Here is a 14,335-nt window from a genome sequence, read left to right as displayed (position 1 = left end):
AACCATCAAAGACCTCAAACAGGGGAAACAGAATTCAAGTAAAGACAGGAGGCAAATTCTGAGTAGACAACTAAACACAGTAATGAAACATTGGTGAAAGAACAAGTGCCACAAGACTCAAAAGATGGTATCACAGTGTCATTGACTAAAAAGGGCGATCATAATCACTGAATGAACCTGGGAGCTATTGTACTGCTACCAACCACGGGCAAAGTATTGGGCACCGTTATGCTGAACAGAATGAAGCAGATGAAATATTATGAGAATAGGCTGGGTTCCATCCAGGTACATCATGTTGTGAACAGATATTCACTCTTTGACAGATCATCGAAAAAGCTGCTGCTTGGCAAAAGCACACCTTAATCAAATGTATTGGCTTTAAGAAAGCATTCGACACCCAGTGGAATATTGCTAGCTACAGGATCCCACACAAGCTCATGGAAGTAGATGAGCAGTATAATCGGATGCAGGCCTGGGAGAGTAATTTGATATTGTGCCTGGAGTTAGACAAGGGTGTGTGCTACTACCAATCGTCTTTGCATTAGAAACACACTGAGCGATGAAACAGGCAACAAAAGGCACCATGGATGAAGTAAAACGGGTTATTGGAGATGAGTTATACAATCTTGACTTTGCAATGGCCATCCTAATTCTGATATGGCCTAACTTTTTAGTGTTTGACTTTGCAAAGTTGACAATGTTCTATTAACACAGGAGTTTTTTGTATATGATAAAGATGTAAGTTATCACAAGGGATAAAAACCCAGTGTCTCACTACCACCTTAGCGAGCTGGCTAGCTTGCATGTACAGCATTGCCTTCTACTCTGCCCTCAACTCTGTAACATTCCCAGAATCCTTGAGCTCAAGTGACAGTGGCCTATGATTTTGGGGCAGGAATTAAATTCTAACACTACTATCCCCCTGAAGTTCCAAGTCGACATAAGGTGCAGCATAATGATGAGCACAAAACCCCAGGTAGCCACAATTTTATTCAGGTGCATGATTCACAGAGAGTAGAGTAGTCCCATGTTACTGGCTTCCTGCTCCTGGTTTCCATCTGTTAAACTGGTTTTAAAGACAGCTAAACACATTACTTCCCTAGCAATATTTTTTCATGTAACTGTCTATTGGGTGTTATATGATTGTGAAAAAAGGGGTATGGGTCCACAGAATCATGACTGGAAGGGTACAGGGTCCACAAAATAATCCCTCTTAACATATAAACCATACTAGGAAAGTGTGCTAGAGTGCTAGTGTGCTAGAGTACTAAATGTAACATTTCCACAGGATTTGACATGAGATATTCTTTTAAAAAACGCTATAGTGTTTGTTTAAATAATATTGATACACAGAAGATTTGTGTACACAGGATTTGTATACACAGGATTTGACATGAGATATTCTTTTAAAAATGCTATAGTGTTTGTTTAAATAATATTGACACACAGAAGACTGCCGGCAGAACTGTCAACACACTAGTACTTATCAGCCTCACCCTATGGTGAAAATACAGCTTTTAGCTGACTGAATTCATACTGAATAATTTTCATGTTTCATGAAAAGCTACATGAAGAGGCCTTATAATGAGCATTTCAAAACACAAACAGAAATTTTTTGCATTAGTGTCAATTCTAGTTGCCGCCAACATATAATTTCAAAACTAAACCACTACATTGCTGCCCCTCCTTCCAACACCTTCTTCACAGAAATTGCCTTCTAGATACAGACAAATTAGAAACTTAAAGTGCTTGTCCCTATGTGTTCTCCATTAAAAGTTCACAATATTCACATTAATTATCAAAATGTGTTTTTGTTTTTCCTCAAGTAATGTTTGGTCATTGCACTCATTGTTAGGGTCAGACAATTTAGTGGCTGTATATTTAAAAATGCAAATTAAAGAAAGATTCAGTGTCTTTCTTAAAAGCGATACTCTAGTTCAACCAGAATGTATGGACTTGATGCAAGAATTACAGGGTGAGGTGCTATGGCCTGTGTTCTGCAGGAAGTGATCATCTAGTCTGACAATGGTCCCTTCTAGCCTTGACATTCTATGAAATATGGTATATAATCTACTTTCTTTGGCACCAATAGTGAGCTCAGCACTATACCGTGCATCAAAATAAAGACAGTTCCTGCCCAAAGGAGCTTACAGTTTAAAGATTACATACATAGACAGGCTGCACTGAGAAATCCACGAATATGGGACAATTTAGTTTTCCCTATCCTTCATTATTAATTCAGTTCTTGAGGGCATCAGAGAAGACGTGTCTTCTGTTACTGTTTTTTGTTTTTTATTTGTTTGTTTTTTTAAGTGTGATGTGAATGAACAACCTGAGAAAGTCCATTCCATACATATTGGACAAATGCAAAGAGAGTGGGGAAAAGAATGAACAGGGCACTAAGGCAGACACACATTAAAAAGCCTGATGAAAAGCTGTTCACTTGATGCAGTTTGCTAATATTAAAGTTTCACTATACCTCTCATTCTTGGAGATTATTTGTGAAAATACTTACGAAGCCTACATCCACACCACAGACTAGCAATGGTTAATGCTTTAAATGGAAGCAATCTTGAGCCATAGGACCACAGAAAGACAATATCTCATCATTAGCAGTAAAAAGGTACTACACTTTTCCCCAATGCAAAGGCGCTAACTGTGAAGACAAGTAGCAGAACACGTCCTTGGCAAAGCTAATAGTTCTCTGACTGCTATTATTCTCGGTGATTTATAGGTTATGCATTAGAAAATTCTCTCCAGGAGAAATGCCGGTCACCAAATTCAATCTGTGTATGTTACACCTTAGCTTTGGAGTTGTACGTACTACAGGAAAGCCTGCTTATATGGAGTGGTATTACTCTGCAAACAGCTTATTCAAATATAAGATTAGTATTTGTTTCTTAGCACTGAGGGAAAAAACCAAGAAAATGATACATTGTAGAAGTGTTTGCAAACAAGTAGAGACATAGTTCATAAGTTTAGGATACAATGTGGTTTACTTCATTGTATCTGTAACTACTCATCTACAAACTGCCCTACCTCATTCTAAATATGCTGTCAAGCAAAGTTAGGATCAACTGTAAAAATAAAACAATTTAAATTATTGTTGAATCTTTGCACATACACTGCCAAGGATCAGACGCACTAGGGTGCAAAGTGTAATGTATAATTATTCTTAAAATGCTACACATAATTGCATTGTATGTGTGGGGAAATATATTTTCCCAACGACGACGAAGACATCTGTGTGTGTGAGCAGATGCCTTTCCCCAACTGCTCCAAGACACTGACCACCACCCCACCTAGGATCCAAGTTCACCCTCTTCCTGCTATTCGACTTTTATTAACAACCAAACAGATGAAAAACTCTAGTCTAAGGCTGCTTCTAGGGATCCTCACTCAGGGCTGATGATCAGCCTATGCCCAGACCCCTCTGTCAGGAAAGACCAGCTTAGAAATCTGCTTCCTCTCTTTTTATCACCTCCAGACTTGATATTCCTGGGAGAAGTTGTGGATCTAGGCCAACTACAGGCCATCTTCAGGACTATTAAACCCTTCGTGCACTGTCCATCCCATCACAAATTACAATCTCCAAAGACTCCAGCATTGAGCCCTGAGAGACAAAAAGAAACTGTGGGAGGAGAATTATGATTTTATTTCCCACGTGCCCCATGTCTTCTACCTCCCTTGTCCTTCATTTCTCCTCTTTCTATAGTCTATCCCTTCCTACTCCTGTTCTAGCCACAGTATGGGAGGGCTGTTCCTTGCCACTCTGCTGGGTCTGGACTGCTCCACTACATTTGTCTGCAACATGTGTGCAGAACTGACAGCAATTAGAGACAGTCAACTCTCACACCGCAGACCTCACTGTCAGCATGACAGAACTTCAGACGTGGCTGTCATGATAAATGCAGGACAATTGAGAGGTACATATTCTTATCAATATGCAAGACACCACAATATCAACGGTCCTCTTCTAAATAAATGTATCCCATTTCTTTAGTAGTCTGTTTTAATGAGATTTCACTGTTTATGAGAATAGTATTGATTACTGGACATACGGGTGCATGCACCCTGCTATCCAAGGAAACCTCAGGTACATAAACGTATTTATTAATGCATTATGAGCAACCAAAATGGATATTATTGGTCAGATTTACACATTTAAATAAACAATTATTCCACCTAAGATAAACCTGTTATGCTCATACAAAGCACACAGGAACTTTTATAGGAGAAGGCAAATATGCAGCATTTATTGAAAATACAACAGTTGGCATATGCTTTTTAGTTACACACACAGTCCTGCTAGTTGATGTTTATAGTTACCAGTCTGTTGTAGCTCGAGTCAATCTAATGGCCAGTTAGATTGAGCACGAGTGAGGAGCTGGGCTCTGTCTGTCTCAATCCGATGCTCCGAGGCTTTGCAGGACTGAACCCAGAGAGTTTCATGACAAAACACCCCAGCTTTATAGTTGTAAATTCCCATTTGAGTCCATGAATTTTCCAATGTCATCCTGTAACCATTAGTCCTTAAGTGGTGTTATCATTTGATGGTTATTGTCGGGCTTCCCATTGTTATCTCCTATTTGTTATCTCACCTTGGGGGTGCCTGCCTCACCTCTGAGATCATCAATGCTGCTAACATGTTTAGCATCGGATACAATGGATGTTTTCTGACTGTCTCCTGGTTTTTCCAAGTCTCACTTTTTCTTGACCATCTGGACATCTGTGATGGTTTTCACACCTTATCTTTTCCTGATGCATGCATTCCTCATTCACACAAACAATCCCTTACAGAAACCTTCATAGGTACACAGACAGCAGTATTGTATATTCAGCAGAATACATTGTAAATGAAGCCTTGCTAAATCTTATAACTAAAAGAATTCACATTGGGGCTTCAGGCCCTCACCATTCCTCTAATCTCCTTAACATAGATACAATACAAGATCCTGTCTCTTACATTTATTTGTTTTAAGGTTTAGTAAGTATATTTAACTAGAGTGCCTTATTTGTAATACATATAGGAAAGCATAGTAGATATTATAACTTATCCTAAAACAAAAGGATGACCATAATCAGTCATAAGGATTGTTCTGGTCTGTCATTCTTTTCTGCTATTCAAAAAGAGTGGCTGGCAGGATGAAATCAAATCATACATTAATTCTCATAGTGCATATAAAATCCTGCTCCTACAAGCTCTCCAACTTGATTAATACGTCAAAAAAAAACCTTACTGTTATTCTCTCATATTTAATAAAAGTCGCTTACTTAAGTAATTACTATGCTCCTTAGAGCACACTATCCCACTTTGTTCATTATTTATTATGTATTTGCTAAACAGTGTGGGTGCTGAGCTATCCAAACTGGCAGACATTTAGTGATGAGTATGCAATGGGCTAGAAGAGGGGGATCCCTCTTCCTGGTTAGATTATACCTTCATTCTATCTCCAGCTTCAAAAGAATTTTGAAAGTGCTAGCTAATATTTCTGGACAGTTGGTAACTTCCTTTCCTCTCTAAGAGATAGAAAAGCATCTGCTTTAATGGAAATAAGTGGAAATAGGAGTCCAGCATGCTCAACCACTCTGTATTGATTGACCCAACATGACTGAACCTTAATTTTTGAAGAGGAATGAGGACAGCACAGAGACAAGATCCAGGCAGGTGCTTGAGGAGTTAGTCTGCCAGTGTCTTGTTTTGGGTAACCTAATTATAGTGCAATGCAAACGACAAGAGCCAGCTGTATCTGTATTATCCCTCTAAAGCCAAAGTCAGCCTCATCCTCTTAGTTGCTCCTTTTATTTACAATGCTCATTGTGGCACTATTGACATGAACTGTGACAATATAGATCATTGCTGTAACCAAGGTCCTATAGTTGCACCAAATCTTGTACAAAGGAGGTCAAGTAAGGTGTCTATGGAATGGTTGTAATTTGCTGGTTATGATTATGCTGTATGTATCATTTTTTAATTTGAAGTTATGAATATTGGCTATGCACTTGTAGCGCAATGTGTTTGATTCTAAGTAGCATCAATGAAGCATTTGGTCAGCTTCTTGAGAAAGACCTATTCTGAGTAAGTGCCCAATCAAGAAACGCTTAACTGACAATGGATTTTGGGAGATGCCAATCCACATCTGAGCTTTCCTGGGAATGTTCAAACTATCATGTAAACAATGGCATTGGCCTGCAAAAAGCTGAATCACTCATGGACATGTGACTTGCCCAGGTGGCTACAAAGTCCATCTTGTTACTGTGATTTTACACAGAAGAACAAAGGAGTTTCCACCCACAAGAGAAAGACTATAAAAGCCCTGGATGCCTCTCCATTTGGTCTTCAGCTGGCTCAAGAGATGGCCTCTCCACCCTAAAGAGATGCCTGAAAGAAACTGGAATAAAGGATAGTAACTGCAGGGGTGTAAGTGATTGCTGGACCAAGGCCATAAACTACAACATTGGTCTGAAAAGGATTGGGCCCAGACTAGAAAGGAGTCCAGTCTGTGAAAGAAGCTTACTGGAACATCTCTGAGGGTGATATTTACCTGTATTCAGTTTCTTACTGTATTAGGCTTAGACTTGCATGTTTTGTTTGATTTTGCTTGGTAACTTGCTTTAATCTGTCTGTTATTACTTGGAACCACTTAAATCCTACTTTTTATACTTAGTAAAATCACTTTTGCTTATTAATTAACCCAGAGAGAGTTATTAATACCTGGGGGAGCAAACAGCTGTGCATATCTCTCTATCAGTGTTATAGAGGGTGGGCAATTTGTGAGTATACACTGTATAAGCTTTATACAGAGTAAACATGTATTTGGGGTTTGGATCCCATTGGGAGCTGGGTGTCTCGGTGCTGGAGATAAGTAACCTGCTAAGTGGTTTTCAGTCAAAGCCTGCAGCTTTGGGGGATATGGTTCAGATCTGGCTCTGTGTTTGCAGCAGGCTAGCATGTCTGGCTCAACAAGGCAGGGTTCTGAAGTCCAAAGCTGGCAGGGAAAACAGGCTCAGAGGTAGTCTCAGCACATCAGGTGGCTGTACCAAGGGGGTCTCTGTGACCAAACCTGTCACACCCATCTCTGACTTTCCCATTTTATTTGGCCTACCCTTCATTTTCAATCAGATTTCTTCTTTGTCTCTTTTCACTTTTTGTTCGGACTCACATGATATGGTGACTGTGAGGGAGGGATTTCCAAATAGGTGAGGCAGCACAAGTGAAAGAACTAGTTATGGAGGTGATGGAGAGGCCACTGTGACTGCATCAGATGAGTACTAAGCTGGAGAGACAGGGCAGACAGACAGGAAACAGCACAACCTTGTCTACAGTGAAGATGAAATCATGTTGGAGAACCACCATTAAACATGATTTTAAAACAGTTCAGGCTAAGACAGTTTAAATCTGTTTCCCTGGTTATTGTAGACCAGGAACAGCCATTCTAAAACTTTTTGAAAAATGTTAATCCACAACATGTATTTTTTAAATATGGTTTCTAGTTAAGCGCTTTTAGTTAGGTATATAGCAATTAAATAATAAATCCAAGGAAGAGGGGACGTAGCTCATCAGTGGACAGACCATCGGAAAAGGAGAGAAGGGAAGAAAGGAAGAAGTGAAATGTGGTCCATATAGTGCTCAGTGAGTGAAGTGTGTGTAAAATGCACATACAGTTTTAGAGGTTCACACTGCATAGTAATGGATCATTGATCTCAGGTCAAGAACCAAGGACTGTGGGCAAGATTCTGTGCCTGGCCTCTAAGTGGTAGATCAATGGAAGAGGAACAGTATTTTCTTCTTGAGAGAGTACAGGATGGAGGCTCAAGAAGGATCTTTTAATTTTAAAAGGTCAATCCTAGGTCACAATCGTTATGAGATTGTAAATTGGAGCGGCCTACCTTTTTTTTTTGTGGGGGGGGGGCTGTTTCCAGTTCTATCAATAAGTAGATACTTCTAAGTATTGAGAGATGGACATCATCATCTGTTCCAGGTTACTTACCCCATGTCTATGCTTACCAAACCAAGCCAGAATCTGGACAATATTTGGCAAAAGTATTTTCTGAGACTGGAGAATTCTCCCAATCTCTTACAATAAGTGTTGATCAAGGATATTGGGCAGTAACCAGCATATTTATCTCAGCTTTTGCAGTATCAAGATAAGGGCAGTTCATAAGAATGGAGCTAGGACACCATCTTTTAGAAAGTCTCAAAAATACCTGTCAAGAATGGTCTAGTTATTATGTAGTCCTGCCTTGACTGCAGGGGACTGGACTAGAAGACCTACTGAGGTCCCTTGCAGTCCTATACTTCTATGATTCTATGCAAATTAGGGGAACGGGTAGAAGGCAAATGTTTCAGCATTTCTGTACTGAGAAACTATTATTTCCAGGTTTGCCAGGCTGCCTGCTCTGGATTGCTCCCTGGACCCCCCAGCTGCCAGTTGTCATCCTCGGATATCTAAATGTGGCTTAGATGCAGATGATCTGTGCACCCGATCAAAGTCTGTGTCCCAAGGCAGCTTGATCAATATGCAATTAAAAAATTAGCATGCTTGCCAGGACCCTTATATTGCAGTGATGAGATCTTATCCCCTTTCTCCTGCAGGGCTTTTATCAAGTCAGGCAGATTCTGCCTCCACTTCTTGTACAGCCCAGGATTGGTCTTCCAAAGCCAAAACCTGTTCTTCAGCCTCTGCTATCCACATAGTCAGATCCTGCAGCATCATCTGAACTGTGCCTAGAATGTACTGCATGCTAGTGACGTCATCAGAAGTAGTTCTGCACGAGTGAGCCTGCTACATGGCTGAGATTCCATTCTCAGTCTGCGTTTTGAGTGGTAGAGGTGTCAACTCTTTTGACGTTCTTTGCTCCATTAGAGATTTGGAAGGTTTTGCTATCATCCCTCTTAAAAGTGCTGTAGAAACTTCTTGGGTAAGGATGATTTAGGCAAACATCTAATTTGTAGGGATCTTGGTCACAGAGTTCAGAATCAGGCAGACATCTTCCTTGTACAGCTCCAATGACTCCTTGTAATGATTATTTCTTGGTATTCTCAAAAGGTACTAGGGCAGATTAGGGATTATATTAAAATTTGATCATTAAAAACAAATTCACTCCAGTGTAAAGCTGTCATATGTCAGTCTCTATGAAACAGGTATGGCACAGGTGCTGAAAACAGAGTACTAGAACAGAAACTAACTGAACCTGGTACTACTGGCTGGGAAGGGAGCAGCAGCAAACTCCATGTCTAAATTTGGACTAGCCAACACAAAGTGCTAGGGTTTCAAATTTTAAAATATTCAAGTTTATACACATGTAAAGGTCTATTGCATTTCCACACCAGTCTCAGCTCCCCTACAGCATTTAACACTAGTCTTGAGTTTAGTGAGACACTGGGAGGAAAAATAAATGACTTATATTCACCTAGGAGTTCCCAGAGGCCAAGCAACCTGTTGAACTGAAGCTTCAGAAGAAAAACAGAGCTCACCAGTGAGCTTTTAAAAACAGGAGGCTTTGAGATAAACACAAGTATAAAGCTGTTTTCACAAGGGGAAAGAGTGTTTTCTCTCCAGGACAGCCTGCACTTTTAAACTCACCTCAACTGACGTGACTGAGTTAAGAGTTTGAATCAAATGCACATACAACCACCTCTGTATCATTCCCTTTGGTTTACAAAACCAAAATTAAAAAAGAACTAGATACACTGATGGAGGATAGGTCCATCAATAGCTTTTAGCCAGGATAGGCAGGAATGGTGTCCCTAGCCTCTGTTTGCCAGAAGCTGGGAATGGGCGACAGGGAATGGATCACCTGATGATTATCTGTTTTGTTCATTCCCTCTAGGGCACCTGGCATTGACCACTGTTGGAAGACAGGATATTGGACTAGATGGACCTTTGGTCTGACCCAGTATGGCTGTTCTTATGCTCTCCGCTGTTGATATATTCTGCTCTTGCACATGGATAATAAAATCCAAGATATGTACAAAACAAATAAGCAATCTGCTTCCTTTTAGGGCTTGTCTGCATGTGGAAATTGACCAGAATGGTTATTGCAAAATAAGATATTCCAGAATAGCTCCCAGTGTGGACACTCGTATTCTAGAAGAAGAATGCCTTTTTCCATTTTAGCTTAATCCACTGTGTATGATCTCTCAAATTTTGTACTCCCTCTCCATCATCTACTCCACCCACCTGTGTCATGTTTGTCATGTTCTTTGTCCATATGACTATAGTCCTGATTCTGTGGCCTCTTTCTGCCCCTTGCATGATAACTTAACTGGAAAGGCAGAGATCACAAAAGCCCTCATGGCACCCCAGGTACAAGCAAGCAATCTGGTTTGCAGATGAGGGATTAGAACCCTGCTCCAACTTATTTTTTTCAACTTGAGCAATGGGGGTTGCACTGGATGGAAGGAAACTCCTCCCACTCAAGCTCTGGAGTAACATCAGGTGGCGCTTCCAACTCAGAAGAGTCACTTGCAGAGGAGGTGGATACAACACACTGTACCATTTTGAGCTTAACACTAAGTGTTAAAATCACAGTACTTCTGTAAAAATAGACATACAATTTAGATTGTAAATTCCTCAGGTGCAAAGAGCTTGTCATCAAGTATTCCTGTAAAGCATCATGTACACAAACATCACTACACAAAATAATAAAAGAGGTGTCCATGCTAATGTCAAAGCACAAGTTCTGTGATAAAACACCCAGAACCATGGATGAAAAGAAATGACAATGCAAATGTCACATAATAAAAAATTCAAATGGATTGCTGGGCAGGGTTAAGTACAAAAATCTGTTTTTAAGTTCTGCATCTGTCTGCAAGATAGTTATTTATATGCATTTATTTTTCCCCTCAAAAACACCACACACTAGGCACAGCTATTTTAAAAAGTGATCACAGTAGCCCACTTCTCAAGATCAACAATACAGAAAACAAAATTATGCTGACATGGAAAAAAATAAATATGGCCTACAAACAGCTGGACTGGGTATTTGGAAGAAAACGATTTTTTAAATTGGAGACAGACCTTAACAGTGCCTGTTAAGTAAACATTAAGCATCATAAGCCTGTTCAAAATGGATACTGCATGTGAACACCTTAGCCCGCAGGATTAAGTAGGGAAACTCAGCATTCCCCATTATTTGGGTAGAAAATACAGCATAGCCCTTGACAGTCCATCCCTGATTCCTAAGCCCACAAGGAGCAGCAGCCCCCAGGCCTGCAGGTTAGCCCACAGCACTGCAGCTGGGCAGCTGTCGCGCAGACACACGCAGATCTGCTTTTACTACTTGCACATCAGGATTCGCTCCCTCCCTGCAAACTGATGCCCTCGGTCTCTGCACCAGCCAATCGCCGAGCTGAGGCACGAGCCGAGCTGCTGTCACATCCCGCCCGGCGCGGCGCGGCGTGGCCGGCTCCAGGCAGGGGCCCGGGCTGTCACTGGGGCACCGGCACCGCCGCAGCCGCGCTGGAAACCAAACCACCCGCAGCTCGGAGCCCGGAGCCCCGCTCACAAACGCCCCCACCACGCGCGGGCTGCTGACACCGCGGCGCTTCCCCCGGCCCCCCGGGGAACCAGCCCTGCCCGCGGGGGCAGCGCCAAGCACCAGGGGCTGAGCGGAGCCGAGCGGAGCGTCCCCTGGCCATAGCCGGGGCGGAGCAGGGGCCGCTGCCCCGTCCTGCTGCCGCCCGCTGGCCCCCGCGGCTGCTGCACCGAGCGCAGCGCAGCGCCCGCACCCCGGGCCCGGCATCCGCCGGCGGGGGCAGCCCGGGAAACGAGCCTCCGCCTTACCTCCGCTGCCCGCACCTCAGCCGCTCCCGCCCAGCGTGGCTCGCAGCAGCGCCCCGCTCCGCCGCCCCGCCCCGCGGCTCCAGCGGCGCCGACACGCTCCGCAGCGACCCGGTTGTGACGGCACAGGCAGCCCGGCCCCTCCTCCCGCCGCGGCGGCGGCGGCTCGGCCCCCTGCAGGGCTGCTCCTGCCACGGCAGCCCGGCGCCACCGCCCCCAGCGGCTCTCAGCGGGGCGGGTAAATCCCCTTCCCCTCCGGCAGGCCCGGGAGCCTCTTGTGTCCGGTGCGCTGAGAGCCCCTGAACCAAGCTGTAACCCTGTAAATGGTGGAAACCACTTCAAGCCAGGGGGTGCGTGCGCCCCTAGTTCCTTCCAACGCCTATGCTTGTTGTGTCTCCACCTGCTGTACATAGGCCCGCACTTCCACCAGTAGGGGGCTTGCCTTGTGCAAGCCAAAATATGCAGCTGAGCACTATCCTGCAATCAGCACTGTGTTACTTAGAGCTAGTAGAGTGCACCACGCTGTGCAAGGTACAAAAAGAGACACTCCCTGACCCAAATGCCCTTTCAGAACTGAGTCAGTCTGGTCCCCACCCTATGAACTGGAAATTCATTAATGTCTGAAAAATAAATTGAGGTTTTGCTTATTTGTGTTAAGGTTTTGGAGCCTTCTAGGTGCACTCAGTCACATCTTCAAGCTTTGCTTTGAAACCATGAAGGCTAGAAAGTTACTTTAAACAAAAAAAAGTTAAAGCTGAGGTTCTGACCTCAGTCTCCAGGAAGCTGGACTTTAAATAAACATTGAATATCCATAAAACCAGCAATTAAATTACATCTGTTGGCAACATAGCCAGGGGGATAGCTCAGTGGTTTGAGCATTGGCCTGCTAAACCCAGCATTGTGTGCTCAAGCCTTGAGGGGGCCATTTAGGGATCTGGGGCTGAAATCTGTCTGGGGATAGCTCCTGATTTGAGCAAGGGGTTGTACTGGGTGACCTCCAGAGGTCCCTTCTCCCACCCTGATATTCTATGAATTTGCTTTAAAAAGGGGCATCCTAAGAGTATTTAAGTTTTGTATTAAACATAACCTTACTGATTTCCTCTTCAGTTTTCTCATTTGATTTAAACATTTCCTTCAGTTTTTGAAACATGAGCATCTGAAAACAAAACTGACAATTTTTTCTCCATGTCCTATTTAAAGTGCAAAAGTAAACTAACAGCACATGTAAGAAAAATAAAATTATTTTGACTGTTGCTGACTTTTATTAAAGTTATGTATTTTGAACAAGGCAGACTAGGATTTAAGATGAGACATAGCTCCAATGTCATTATAAAATAAAGAAAACAAGTCCCAATCTTGCAAGAAGCCCCTGTGCAGGTGGACCCCCATTTATGCAATCTAATTGGGACCAGGGCCAGACCCGCTAATCAAAAATTTGGATAATCAGAAGAATCAGTGGGGCTCTGGTAGTCAGTCCTGGGCAGTAGCAGGGCTCCAGCTGTCAGCCCCACCATCTGGTTCAGTTAAGATGGACAGCCAGATAATGGAGTCTCAGATAACAGAGGTTGTATTGTATTTTGAAAAATTCAGGGGGCCACAATTGATATTTTAAGGCAAGCTTTCTGACTCATTTTATTTCCTTTGCATAGCTCAGGGAATACAAATGGAGCAGGTTCTACCCCCATGTCACCTGCTGTGGATTCCCCTTAATAGTTGACAGCTAGCTCCTGTGTGCAGGGAACATATCAGCATGAAGAGTGGTTGGAGTACAGTAACTCCTCATTTAACATTGTAGTTATGTTCCTGAAAAATGCAACTTTAAGCAAAACTATGTTATCGAATCCAATTTCCCCATAAGAATTAATGTAAATGAAGGGGTTAGGTTCCAGGGAAATTTTTTTCACCAGACAAAGAATATACATATATACACATACACACACACTAAGTTTTAAACAAACAATAATGGTACACAGTGATGATGATTGTGAAGCTTGGTTGAGGTGGAGGAGTCAGAGGGTGGGATATTTCCCTTACTGCTGATGAACTAGCAATTGGCTGAGCCCTCAAGGGTTAACTCTCTCACTCTGCAAGGCAGCAGAAATGGAGGGAGATATGCGCATTTCCCTTAATTACACTGCCTTGTTAATTAGATCAGCTTGCTGAGACTGCAGCTGCTACAAGCTCCCTGAGTCCTGCTCTATGGAAGATGGAGTAAGCGGGGTGCAGGAGCAGTGGGGGATATCCTGACCCCTCTTCCTTCCCTCCCCCCTGGCACAGCAAGCAGGAGTCTCAGGGAGCAGCTCCAAGGCAGAGGGCAGGAGCAGCACATGGCAGTGGGGGAAGGGACACAGCTGAACTGCAGGCAGCTGCCGCACAGGGAACTTATGGGAGTGGGGAGCTGATAGTTCACCCTGGTTCCAAGCCCCCACCAGCTAGCTGCAATGGGCTGCTCTTCCTGCAAGCAGTAGACAAAGCAGGTGGCTGCCAAACGTTAGAAGGGAGCATTGCACAACTTTAAATGAGCATGTTCCCTAATTGATCAGCAACGT

The 14,335-nt window shown here is 43.0% G+C and overlaps 1 protein-coding gene across 14 annotated transcripts in view; it reads right to left on the bottom strand.

The window, feature by feature from the left end:
- Positions 1–11,850, bottom strand: part of INPP4A (inositol polyphosphate-4-phosphatase type I A) — a 212,538-nt gene extending 200,688 nt beyond the window's left edge. For 3 of the 14 annotated variants that reach the window (XM_039509854.1, XM_039509697.1, XM_039509921.1), the window contains exon 1: positions 11,790–11,816. The gene's annotated coding sequence lies outside the window, so the exon portion shown is untranslated. Of the gene's footprint in view, positions 1–11,789 lie in introns of all 14 variants that reach the window. The other 11 variants (XM_039510236.1, XM_039510087.1, XM_039510390.1 and 8 more) reach the window with 8 other exon arrangements.
- Between the last annotated feature and the right edge of the window lie 2,485 nt (positions 11,851–14,335).

Source organism: Mauremys reevesii, linkage group 1 (genome assembly GCF_016161935.1).
Source record: "Mauremys reevesii isolate NIE-2019 linkage group 1, ASM1616193v1, whole genome shotgun sequence".
In the NCBI taxonomy this organism is placed as follows: Eukaryota; Metazoa; Chordata; order Testudines; family Geoemydidae; genus Mauremys; species Mauremys reevesii.
Note: the sequence above shows the minus strand (reverse complement) of the source record. Positions and strands in the feature narration are given on the sequence as shown.